The 13,578-nt window shown below is 45.7% G+C and overlaps 1 long non-coding RNA gene across 1 annotated transcript; it reads left to right on the plus strand.

Moving 5' to 3' along the window:
• The first annotated feature begins 3,102 nt into the window (after positions 1-3,102).
• Positions 3,103-13,116, plus strand: LOC117528647. The gene is made up of 4 exons (XR_004565844.1): positions 3,103-3,163; positions 3,525-3,602; positions 11,156-11,545; positions 12,998-13,116. It is a non-coding gene; the product is annotated as an uncharacterized LOC117528647 (long non-coding RNA).
• The last annotated feature ends 462 nt before the right edge of the window (positions 13,117-13,578 follow it).

Below are 13,578 nucleotides of genomic sequence, written 5' to 3' on the forward strand. Positions count from 1 at the left end.
TGCATTTAAACCTTGAATGCACAGTGTGTGATTGCCAGAGACTCGACCTTGTGAGCAGACGTGTGAGATCGACGTCAGGAGAACAATCTCACCATCACGGACGCAGAGACCGCTCCAGGTTTGACGCCACAGTCTGTGAAGGAGGATTGGGCGAGGTCTCACGCTCTTCAGCACACTTCCTGAGGTAATTTGGTTTTGGTGACTTTTATGAAGTAATGACAGTGGATTTGGTGTCCCTCACACCTTGTGTTAGTGAGCTGTCACGTTATGCTAATTGTCTAATCAGCTTCTGCTGCAGTGGAGATTTGAACTGAGTTGTTCCGTGCCTGCAGGGTGAGAAGCTGATGTATAGATTTAAGCCAGGAAGTGTTTGTTGATTGCGTGCACCTTTGAGTTGTGTCTCTCTGTGTGGAGTTGGACTCACCTCATGTTTTCTTTCTTCACAGACTCGGTTTGTCGCGGCCACCTGGGGGGTGTCGGCGGGGTCCCTGGGTCCGAACTGCTGTGGCTCCGGACCGTTTGCGCTGTTGAGAGCGGCGCCGTGTTTCCACCTCACCAGACCGCGGACTTTTTAGTTGTTTAGCACTTCACTCACTGTTATGTTTATTAAATTCTGTTACCTTTTGAACCGTGCTCTGCTTATTTTATGCTGGGTCCTTTCAAACGCTGGGTCGGTGCTCCGACCGCGTCCGAAACATAACAAATAGGTTCTTAAAAAAATCAATTGTGACATCATTTTATTTACAGATGAACATTTCTGCATGGATCAGGTTGCTTGAAGTTTAAAACACTCTTTTCACACTTTTCAGTTCCACGAACCTCAACAAATGTGTGCTCTACTTAAATGCTGGTGTAAAACTGGGAGATCTGCGCTTTTGATGGATTCAAGTGTAATTTTGAAGTTGAACAGAAATTTACTTAATTATTGACTGGTGTTATGATGTAACCCTGCGATGCCTGTAAAAACTTATTGTGCACTACGGCTTTCTGCCAACCATTGAAGTAAAAAATCCCACATGACCAGATTTATGACATTGTGAGATGTATCCTTATTCACCCAGATTTCTTCACCCTGCACATTTTCTCATCGTAAAAGTCTGGAAAACGTATCTGCAAACTTCTATATCAACAATGTCTCATAAATCAGTCAATCAATAAATATAAACATTTAATTAATTGTCGTATTCCTTTTGTTTCTGTCGCAGCACATCACTTTGTTTCATTTAACATGTCACCATTTTTCTCAGTAAATATATTTTGAAAGGTGCTATTGACATGAAATTTTCACCAGATGTCCGTAACAACTCAAGTAATCCACAGATACTGTTGTGTGGGCCGCCAGAAGAGGAGGTACTGCTGGCCCACCACCAGAGGGCGCCCTGCCTGAAGTGCGGGCTTCATGCACGAGGGGGCGCTGCCGCCTTACAGGAACAGCCGAGGTGACAGCTGTCACTCATCAACTATGACAGCTGTCACCGATCATCTGCACTTCACCCCGGATAAAAGCAGGATGACACCTCCACCACGTCGCCGAGATATCGTACTTCTTGGAGGTAATATTCGCTGCCTGCGTATTGTACTAATTGATTTCAAGAGCTACTTTGTTGCAGCTGTCTACCCAGAGGACCGGCGTGGGCCGCGACTGTTTCGTTCTACGTCCCACCAGATAAGTGGTACTCAGACGCTGCACGAGTGTGTGTTAGAGGTGGAGGTGGAATTCCCACCGTTGTTGTTACAGGGTGTACACACACCCACACTTGACTGTCTTTGCTCTTCGCCAGCAGTACCAGATCCGACACGCTGAGACGGTGGCCACCTGGGGAATTCGGGACCTGGCGGCTCCAGTATTCTTCAGGTTCGGTGGCGGTGGAAATCGTGTGGGTCCGGTTCATCTCCAGACGGACGTCTCCTATCGTCGAGCCTGCCCACACGACACCTTTATCCATTGACTTGTATTTATTCTATAATCTGCTGTGTGTGGTTGTGACATTCACAACAGTAAAGTGTTCAAATTTAACTCCCTCTATTGTCCGTTCATTTGCGCCCCCTGTTGTGGGTCCGTGTCACTACACTTTCCCAACAGATACAATGAAATCAAACCACAGATGTCCACAAATTAAGTTATGTGTAATAATGTGAAATGACAGAGAAAAAGTATTTAACACCTGAAGAGAGGGAGGTGGAAAAGTCATGGACAGCCAAGACACCAGTTGAAACCTTGCCAGTGAAAATTAATATCAGCTGGTTTGTGGCGGCGCAACTCATGTTAGCTGCAGCCTTCACCCACTTTGCCTCAATTCGGATGACGGACTGCTTCAAGTTTAGAGCACATAAACAATGTCAAATGTATATGTGTTGTCTTTAATTTTGATGTGTGCCATTATTACGGTAAACAAGTAATAATTGTGGATTAATTGCTGTATTTTGTCTGAGGTAATTGTAGTGTAAATGTAATCTTGTTGTTGTTGTTGCATTTGTAATGACAATGATAATAAATCTCATTCCATTCCATTCAGTCCCACTGATGACCAATAAAAAGGTGTGTCATTAACAAGCACATGAAACATCTCATGAAGGGTAAAACCAAAGAGCTCTGGAGTGAATCTCAGACATTCACAGAGAAACAGGAACCCACCTGAAAGACTTCAGTATCCAATCCGCGGTAACCCGTTAATCTCCATTGTCCAAACGATGCTACATAGTTTGTCCGATGCACTTTTAGTCAGTCGTTGCTAAAATCTGTTATTTCGCGTTCAAGCTTATTATCATGCACCGGGACGTGCAAGATTTTAGGCGGGGAGGATGTAACCCACATGAATTGTACGTTAAAAATAAATAAAACTCTAAATCCCTCTCGTAATGCATCAGTGAATGCAACACTTTAGTCACGTGATCCCACGTACATGTGCCCTCCCGCCCTTATGACGTTCAGCCAATTGCGTTGCTCGTAGCGCCTAATATAGACGCCGGTTCTCCCTCTCCGACAGACGTGTGGGAGAGGAGGCTTCAGGACGGGTGCATCAAGGTTTGTCTTCAGTTAAAATTCTGTTTTTGCATGTTTATTGCATTCGTACTAAAACCCTGTTTTAAATCTGTATGTTTAGAAGTTAATATCCGCTGACGCTGGGGTTCGCGCTGTGGGAGCGTTTCCTAAACGGAATTGGTGAGTCTGATTGTTTGTGTTAGCATTAGCATATGCATGAGTGGTCTCTATCACCAGACTACCTGTTGTTTGTACTGAAATGCTAAGTATTATTACCTTTGCTGCTCATGTTTGGCTACAGCTATTTTAATGTCTTGTTTTGGATTTCATATCTTGTTCATTCAATGCACTTTTATACAAAGAGTATTATGAATTGTATTTCGGGAATGTTGTGTATGTAGCAGGATGGGTGACCTTAATGATGTTCAGCTGGTGGATTGAGTGCAGCTGGTTGTGGCAGAGGTGTGTTCTGTTTTTTTTTTTTGAAGTAAATTTTTTTTGTGTGTGTGTATGTTTAATGTTTTTTTTTCTTGTTTTCCAGAGCAAAGCAGCAGGTGGCCTTGGTGCAAGTAATTTCCCCTATTTTGGTCGCATCCTCATTGTGGGAAAGTCTCAAGAGGTATGATGGTAGAGGAAACGCAGGAGCTGAGAGAGTTAGTCATTCAGCTTAGGATGGAGAATGAGAGGTTGAAGCAGGAACAGGCTGAGGCAGCGCCTGGCCTGAGTATAGAGCCCTCATCTAAAGTGTCCTAGTGGTAATGCTTCAGTAATGAAGTTTTTTTACCCTGAGATAGAAAATGTCCCATGTTTAATGGTAAGCTAGGTATGGGGTTGACTGAATGGTTGGAGGAGATGCAGGCTTGTGTGACAGCCTGTCATGTCTCTAAAGCTGACCAGGCATTTTTTTATTTTGTTCTGGAGGGGGAAGCACGTGAGGAAATAAAGCATCGTTCCGGTGAAGAGCATTCAGACCCATTAAAGATCATTGGGGTGTTGCAGGAGCTGTATGGGGATACAGAATCTTATGTGGCACTTCAAGAGGCCTTTTTCTCCCGCAGGCAGCGTGAGGGAGAGACTCTGTTAGGGTTTTCATTGACATTAATGAGTCTGACATCTGTTAAGCAGCGCGCACCTAATGGTGTCCCAAATGCAGAGGTTTTATGTGATCAGTTTGTTGAGTGTGTTTGATGGGTCACTTCGGCGCGAGTTGAAGCGGTTTGTTTGCCGGCAGCCTACTGCTACCTTGTTGGAGGTTAGGGGTGAGGAAATTAGATGGGAACGAGAGGGTTCACCTGGAGGTACAAAGGGTAGTGATTTTTCCATCCAGTCTGTTGCGGGCACTCAGTGCGGGGTTCAGGGCAATGGCCAGGTGGAGGCTGGTTCTTTTCAGGCCTCGGCACTACAGGAAGTAAGGGAGATGCTCCAGCGGCAACATGAGCAGTTGAATCGGCTGACTCAGTATTTCCCATTTGCGGCATTCTGGGCAGTTTTGTCAATCAGTTCCCCGGGGGTCTATAATTTGTAGGCGCTGCCAGAAACCAGGTCACTTTGCCAGGGAGTGTGGAGTTCGGGTGGTGGACCGCAGTCGATCCTTTTTGTCGGCCTCTTCATTGAACAAACCGCCTTCTGCCGCTCAGGGGTCAGGGAAACTAGTGCCCGCCGAGCTGTGGAGCCACAGCTCGGGGGGGCAAGTTACTGGCTCAGGTTTGCATAGGACGTGTGACAAGGTAGTGTCCAAGCTTGTGTCGCCGTGTCCTCATTTAATGGTGAGCATGGCGGGAGTTGGGATCCCTTGTTTGATAGATACAGGATCTATGGTGTCAACTATTCCAGAGTCTCTTTTTCATCAGCAGTTTGAGCCAGGGGGTTTGGGGTGGCTGAAATCATGTAATTGGCTACAGCTTAAAGCAGCTAATGGCTTGGCCATCCCTTACCTGGGCTATTTGGAGCTGGATGTGGAGCTTTGTGGTAAACTGATGCCAGGATGTGGCATTTTGGTGGTTAAAGATGTGCCTGGTGTGTCTCCGCAGGCTTCTGGGGTCCTGGGGATGAATGTCATCCGCAGGTGTTATGGGGAACTTTTTGGGCAGTATGGGGTTTCCCTGTTTGATTCGCCAGCAGTGGCGGAGACTCCGGAGTATGTCACGCAGGCGTTTCAGAAGTGCCACAAGGCTAGTGGTATTGTGGATCAAGGAGTAGGGAAGGTTAAGGTTCATGGGGGAGAGGCTTGTCAGATTCCGGGTGGTGTAATGAAGTTTGTTAGGGCGACATGCTCGGAGCGTTCTTCTGGTGGGGCGGCTCTGTTTGAGCCTGTGGCGTCTGGCTTGCCTGCTGGACTGTTGGCATCTCCTGCATTGGTGCAGGTGGAGCAGGGTATAGCCTACATTCCGGTGATGAATGTGGGATCGGTGGTGTGGTTACGTCCCCGGGCTATGATTGGCACTTTAGAGGAAGTTCGGTTTGTGAGTCTGCCTGCGGGGGTTGCCGAGGTGCCCCCGGTGGAGGCAGTAGTGGCCTCGCAGTCCATTTTTTCCATCAGTGCAGGATCAGATTGCAGCCCTGGAATTGGGTCACTTGCCTCTGGAAGTACAAGGTAAGGTGAGAGCATTATTGGGTCAGTTTAGTTCTGTTTTCAGCCCAAGATGGGGATCTGGGTTGTTCTGACCAAATATCACATGAGATTCCGCTTCTGGATGATATTCCAGTGCGACAGCGGTATCGCAGAATTCCGCCTTCTGAGTATGAGGTTGTCAAAGATCACATCAATCAGCTGCTTGGAACACAAGTTATTAGGGAGAGTAGCAGTCCCTATGCCTCTCCTATTGTGCTGGTTAAGAAAAAGGATGGCAGTTTGCGCATGTGTGTTGATTACAGGCTCTTGAATGGAAAAACTAGGAAGGACGCCTTCCCTTTGCCTCGGATTGATGGGTCCTTGGATGCCCTCACTGGGGCTCGTTGGTTTTCTACCATGGATCTGGCGAGTGGGTGTTTTGGGACCGTAAAAGGGGTCCTGCTAAGGAAGAGCGCAATCAGGTGTCGCAGTCAGCCCGGGTGTTGCTTCGGCAGTGGGACCGGTTGGTGGAGAGGGATGGTGTCTTGTACCGTCAGGTGTTTAAGTCCAATGGAGCTGGGGCTGTGTTGCAGTTGGTGTTGCCTGCAGCTTTAAAAGCCGATGTGTTGACTGAGGTTCATCAAGGGGTTGAGAGGACCCTAGAGCTTTTACGTCAGCGGTGTTATTGGCCAGGGATGTCTGCGGAAGTGGCAGATTGGTGCCAGGCATGTGAGAGGTGTCAGGTAGCAAAGGCGAACCAACCAGTGGTTCGTGGCCCCATGGGACACCTGTTGGCATCTCGGCCTAATGAGATTCTTGCCATTGATTTTTACTGTTCTAGAGCCTAGTCATGGTGGAGTGGAAAATGTTTTGGTAATGACTGACGTCTTTAGTAAGTACACGTGGGCAGTCCCTACCCGTGACCAGCGAGCTCCTACAGTAGCTCAAGTTCTGGTTACGGAGTGGTTTTCGAGGTTTGGGGTTCCAGCTCGGATACATTCTGATCAGGGACGGAGTTTTGAGTGTATTGATCCAACAGTTGTGTGGCTTTTATGGCATAGAGAAATCTTGTACTATACCATCCATCTGGGAATGGGCAGTGTGAGCGTTTTAATAGAACACTTCATGATCTGTTGCGCACGCTGCCCGTGTCTCGAAAGCATCATTGGGGTTCTTGTCTGCCCCAGGTTTTGTATGCTTATAATACAACACCGCATCAGGCAACTGGTGAGTCTCCTTTTTTTTTGTTTGGTCAGGAGCCAAGGCTTCCGGTTGACTTTCTGTTGGGTCGAGTTCGGGAGCCTGTGGGTGGTTTTGTTCACGAGTGGGTCCGGGAGCACCAGACCCGCTTGCAGATGGCTTTTGATGGAGCCCGGGATCAGCTGAAGGCCGCTGCAGAGCGGCGTAAGAAGGAATATGATCAGCGTATCCGTGATGTTCCCCTGAAGGAGGGCCAGTTGGTCTGGTTGCGAGATTTTGGGGTACGGGGCCGTCATAAGATCCAGGACCAGTGGTCCTCTGTGATGTATCGTGTCCTGAGGGCACCACAAGGAGAAGGGACTGTTTATACAATTGCCCCTAAGGATGATTTAACCAGAGCCAAGCAGGTTCATCGCTCATTGTTGAAGGTAGTGGTAGGGCTTGGGTCCCCTGATGAGGTTGTGGCCCATTCTCTGCCCCCTGTGGAGTTTTCTCCACCTGTGGTGGAGTAATGGCGGGTGGTTGGTGTCGGTATCCGAGGACCCTGCGTCTACTTCAGTTGTGCGGGAAGTGGTGACTCCACCTGCACCTCAGGTGGAGGGGGTGGGAGAGGTGACCCAGGTTGCCCATCAGGTGGAGAGTGCGGAGGTTGAGTTTACCTGCTTCCCCGCAGTTGAGTCCACCAGTAGATCCAGTGGTTGCTGTGCCACCTCTGCCAGTGGAGTCTAGTATGTCTTCCCTCCCCCCTAGTGAAGAGGTTGTACTTCGGCGGACGACTAGGGTTACTGCGGGTCATCATTCTAATATTCATCATCTTCCACGTCTGCAGTGCAAGTGGGTCCTTCTGGCCCTATGTAATATAGGTGGTATGATTAAGGTTAAGGAATGGGGTCTATTTCATTGTCAGGGTGACAATGTAATTTGTGGAGGTGAATTGTAGCAGGATGGATGACCTTAATGATGTTCAGCTGGTGGATTGAGTGCAGCTGGTTGTGGCAGAGGAGTGTTTGCATAAAAAAGGGAGTGTGTGTGCTCTTCTTTCTCTTTCTGGAGACTGACTGCAGGTGTTTGGACGTGTTCACTTCCATGTTCCCGTGAAGACAGAGACCGCTGTGTGAGCTGTCGTTGGTGGTGCGCTGCTGAGTTTGTGGTGCTCTTGACGCTCTGGGGTGGTATCGAGTTACAGCTGATTACTGTGACGGACGGTTCGGATTTTGGACCAAGCTGTGGAAGGAGGCCCTGCTGCTTTGCTCTGGTGCTCTGCTGAAAGATTTTGTCCCGTGGGACCAGTGGATGTGCCCTGTTTGCTGCGGTGGCTTTGCGCTGAGTGTGGACATTTGGAAAACTCTGCCAGCTGTGTGTGCTGCCGGGCTGCGTGATGCAAGGGCGCCCTCATGTGGTCATAATTGGTGGTGTTAATGAGTTTTTTTATAAAATTGTCTTTTTAACTAGAACTTCATTTGTTAATTTATTTGGGAACCACGTCTGTCTCAATTACAACGAACCTGTGTGTCTTAGGTTGAAGTTATTCAATTGTCGAATTCCCTGGGTGAAATTCCTAGGGTGGTGTCAGAAGTCCGACATACCATGTTCATTCATGATTTCTAATTGCCTTGACGACTGAGGAGTAAATTGTCCGCTTTTCCACATGTACACAGAGGAAAGAAAGCTAGCTAGTGTTAATGGAAATATTTATTGGTACTAATTGGTCCTGTCTGCTTAAAACAGGCCAGGTGATCCCTGTTGGGGTAAAAAAAAAAAAAAAAACCTTTTGATGGCGAGCTTAGCCCTGAAAAGTGCCTGAGACCCTACACAACCTTAGCTACTGTATGGTAGGAGGCTGATGCAGCTGTTCCTCTCCAACTTCTGTTCATTCTCTCAGTTCCACCAACTGCCTATGCACTTTATGGACAATATCAACCACTCCTGTTGAACTTTATGGACAATTAAACCACATCAATTGTGGGAACCCAACATTTATTTTTGGAATCGTGAGAGACTGTTCCATTTCCACTCTGGACAAGCAAAAGTTGTATTTTCTGCTGAACAGAGCTGTATTTGTGTTTGGAATATTGGTTTTGACTGGAAAACTGTTTTTCTTCGTGGGGAAAAAATCTACCTCATCTGCAGATTGTACATATTGTAAATATTTTTCTATTCACTATTTGCACTTAATAATAAGGCATCTGCCACATAAACTAAAATCTGTCTGTGTATTTGCTGTTCCTATACCTCCCAGAACCGTATCTTATCTTCTGATCTAGCCCAACATCTGACAAACTCATATTCCCAAATCCTAAATTTTCTTATAGGTTACAACAGCATTTGGTTACAGGATTTATAAACTTCTGAATCAGGACCAGGTGCTCCTCACAAGATTTCTGACAGAGTGAAAGGAATTATCAGAATTGTCCAAGAGTCAAGGACCACTTCAGAAAGACCTGGAATTAGCAGGTACAGTTGTTTCAAAGAAAACAATAAGTTCACTCAAGATTCATTGTTCATTTGTGGCCAGATGAGACCACAATTGAACTCTTTGGATGCCACAGTACACTCCATGTTTGGAGGTCAAATGTCACTGCATATTACCCCAAAAACACCACACCAACAGTGAAGTTTGGAGGTGGAACATCATGGTGTGGGCCTTTTTTTCAGTATCTGGCACTGACAAACTTCATATAATTGAAGGATGGATGGAAAAATGTACTGAGACGTCTTGATAAAATCTACCAGGATGATTAAAAATGAAATAAGGATGAACATTAAAGCAAGACGATATTCCCAAACACACAGCCAAGAAAACTCTCAGCTTGTTTCAGAAAATAAAAATAAAGCTGCTCGCATGACCCAGCCAATCAGCTGACTTGAATCAAGTATAAAATCTATGGAAAGAACCAAAGATCAGAGTTCATAGAAGAGGTCCACAGAACCTTCAAGACTGTTTTGTGTGAAGAATGGACCAAAATCACACCTGAGCAACACATGTGACTAGTTTCTCTACACAGGTAGCAGGAGGTGGTAATGGTAGAAAATTTTTTTTTTTCCAAATATGCTTACAACCACGTCAGAGATTGTGCATTGTGTAATTTGGGAGATATTGCATATAGGAAGTGGGTGTCTACCATGACAAAAAACCCACCCCATGCAAAAAAGAAAACTGCAATATATACTGTAATTTTAACATCTTTCGAAATATTAGAATGTAATTGTTTTGACTTCATGATTAGTTTTGATGAACCCTGCACTGAACACAACATTCACGTTCATAATATATAATGCTCCTGACTTGGTAGTACTTGTTTTAAAGAAGTTAGAAAAGCTACATAAAGCTACGCTGCCTCCACTGCACATGCGACATTTCGGAGCTCAGCAGCTCGTCTGAGATGGAGTCTCTTCACCCAAAGTGATCAAACCATCAGATGACAAGGTAAAACCTCTTAAATCATTCTAAAGTCAGTTTTAAGCAGAAACAGGGACGTTTTAAGCAGAAATGAGGCAATACTCGGTGACGCTTTGAAATGACCGACACTCAGTGAACGCACTAACGAGCAGCTTGTGTAGCCACGGTGCTCTGATTGCTTCTTCCGTCATTTATGTTGAAATAATGGTGAATTTATGTGGGAATGACTGTTGTACAAAAGCTTCAGACATCTGTCACTGAGATAGATGATGACTGGAGTGCAGTCCAAAGACCAAAGCTGAGGTTCAAACACACCCTGAAAAACAATCTGAAGTGCTGCGAACTCAAACCTCGTGACCTGGAAACAGCAGCTGCAGACAGAGGGGCCTGAAGATCTCTGATCTACAGTGGACTGAAAGCCTTGGAAGGAGACAGACAACACTGACTTGAGGCTCCAAGAGAAAGATGTCACAGGGCTGCATCATCCTGCATCCTGACAACTGACCACCAATGTCCAACCTGTGGGTGACTGCGCTTCAGGTTTTGGACAGTGGAGCCACATGCGTTCCCATCGCTGACACTTCACATACAAAGTCATCATCTGATCGACTACAAAGATACTATTCGTGATCATGGTGTTAATGCTGTTTTTGTTAGTTGAGACGTAGTGTAAAATGTAAATAACAGAATACGATTTGCAAATCCTCTTCAACATATATTTAATGTTCAAACTGAAACTTTAATGTTTTTGTGCAAATATTTGCTCATTTTGAAATGGATGCCTGCAACACGTTTCAAAAAAGCTGAGACAGTGGTATGTTTATCACTGTTACATCACCTTTCCTTCTAACAACACTCAATAAGCGTTTGGGAACTGAGGACACTAACTGTTGAAGCTTTGTAGGTGGAATTCTTTCCAATTCTTGCTTGATGTGCGACTTCAGTTGTGCAGAATGTGACTTGGCATTGTCTTTGTTGTGGTTTGCCCCCGGTCTACTGGTTTTTGTCTCTGTGTTTTCAGGTGAAGCTGAGGTGGAGCTGCTGGATCAAGTTGCTGTGTGCATCTGCTGCCAAGCTGCACGGGGCCCCGCCCCATCTGTCAAGACAGCGCATGGAATTGACAGAGCAGCATCTCACAGCTGATCTGTATTCCCGTTGAGAGAGTTCACAGCTGTTAGTCATCTCATCTCATCCTGGTTCCTGATTTAACCTTGGACCTTCCACTGGTTCAAGGCCAGAATCTTTTGTTGCCTTTGTTTGCTTTGCAACTGTTACAAACTGCTTTGCTACTGCTACACAGCTTCCAACTGCTGACATCTTCTGCAGTCCATCTGAAGAACCTCTGTGTTCCTCCGGGTTGGAACCGGGTTGCCACGGGTTTCCAGCTGTGCCATGCCATCGCACCCAGCCGGTAACCCGAGGTTTTGTTTTTCTCTCTGTTCTTTATTTGCCGTCCCATCGCCACGTTGGAGCTAATGTCACTTGTCTGTTGTTTTTCCTGATGTGAGCCTCTGAGCTAATTAACTTTCCTGTTGAGTTTTTCCGGACTGAAGTCTGCCCGTCTGTCGCAACTCTTCCGCTGTGGGCTCCCATGTCCACGAAGGTATCTGCCTGTGTTTTTTCACTGTCGCTTCCAGGCAGTCTGTAACCCGCTGTGGTTTTTCCTCTCGAGATTTTCCAGGCTCAGTGTGTTACGTCGTGTTTTTTCCTGCCGTGATACTCCAAGTTTCTAATGAGGACATTATCAATCGTGTTTTTCCCTGTTGTGCAAGCTCCTGCTCTTAATGTACTACTTCAGTTGTGTAGAGTGAATCATACAGGGTTTTTTTTTTTTTCTTTTTTCACGTCACGCTTTTCTGTTTCTCGCTTTAGCCTTGACAATATTATGTCCGGTGTGTATTTACCCGCAGTGCTTCACTCAGCTGTTAATTATCAGTCTGTTCATCGCGCTACTCAGTGTTCAAGGGGTATTCTGCTCTGTTCCCCTCACGGAGTTCTGTAAACATCAATGGTTATCTGTAGTTCGGGTTTTGTGCGCTTCTGCGCTGTTCAGGAACAGTTTGCAGTCACCTTGTTATTCCACTGGTTAAACCGTTCAGTTAATTATGATCTGCTGACAGTCTGGAGTGATTAACACGCAGCAGTTAAATTTCTGAGTTAATGTAACTGTAGTTCTGAGTGTGAGCAGCTAAATCAATCAATCAATCAATTTTTTTTTATATAGCGCCAAATCACAACAAACAGTTGCCCCAAGGCGCTTTATATTGTAAGGCAAGGCCATACAATAATTATGTAAAACCCCAACGGTCAAAACGACCCCCTGTGAGCAAGCACTTGGCTACAGTGGGAAGGAAAAACTCCCTTTTAACAGGAAGAAACCTCCAGCAGAACCAGGCTCAGGGAGGGGCAGTCTTCTGCTGGGACTGGTTGGGGCTGAGGGAGAGAACCAGGAAAAAGACATGCTGTGGAGGGGAGCAGAGATCGATCACTAATGATTAAATGCAGAGTGGTGCATACAGAGCAAAAAGAGAAAGAAACAGTGCATCATTCTACGTCTATAGCAGCATAAATTGCTGCATGCATCTAAGCTTGGAACTTGGAGCTGTCATCTGACTCTGTCGGTCTTCCACATGACCACATTTTGGTTGTCATGTAGAACTAAAATCCTGAATGAACAGAGACTTTGAACTGAACTGAACTCCTGAATGAACTGCACCTTTTATCTGAAATGAATTGAGACTTTACTTCTGAACTGAAAGCCTGAATGAACTGAACCTCTGAACTATTTAGTTTAGCTTATTTCCAGATGTGTGCCCAAATGCACCTTCATTATTCTCACCTGCCCTCTCCTTTTCCCCAGCAGCGCCGCAGGCTCACTTCCCTGATTCCAGTCCCTGTCTTGTGGCCCTATCAGTCCCGTCTATCCAGTCCTTGTGGTCCATCCTCTGTTGTCCTTGTTTAATAAACTCTTGTTTAAATCTCTCTGTTTTCCTTACTGCTCCTGCACTTGGGTCAACCACCAAACCCGGTTCCCCAACTGTAACAGTCATGCTGAAATGAGCAGGGACATCCCTGAAAATATGTGTGTGTGTAAGACAGACATCGGGAATAAGAGGAACAGTGGTAACCAGTGTTGATCAGTATGTCTTGTATTTATATTGTGTATGCATATTTATATTTGCAAACTGTTTTTCTTTTTTACTTTCACTTTTGATACCCTGTGTGCTGCTATGCAATGCTGCTGGAACCTCAATGAGGGAGTCTTCCCAAGAGATCAATGAAGTTCTGTCTAATTTAATTTATTGACCACAGAGTCAATATACAAAAAGTACATGGATGGATGACACACAGAAAAATGGAAAACAATTATTTCCTTTGTGGTGCCATAAATCATAATAAATGCTTTGGATATATTGGTGGCTCAAAAGTGATCAAAGTATAGTA

This window comes from Thalassophryne amazonica, chromosome 16, assembly GCF_902500255.1.
Source record: "Thalassophryne amazonica chromosome 16, fThaAma1.1, whole genome shotgun sequence".
Taxonomy (NCBI): Eukaryota; Metazoa; Chordata; class Actinopteri; order Batrachoidiformes; family Batrachoididae; genus Thalassophryne; species Thalassophryne amazonica.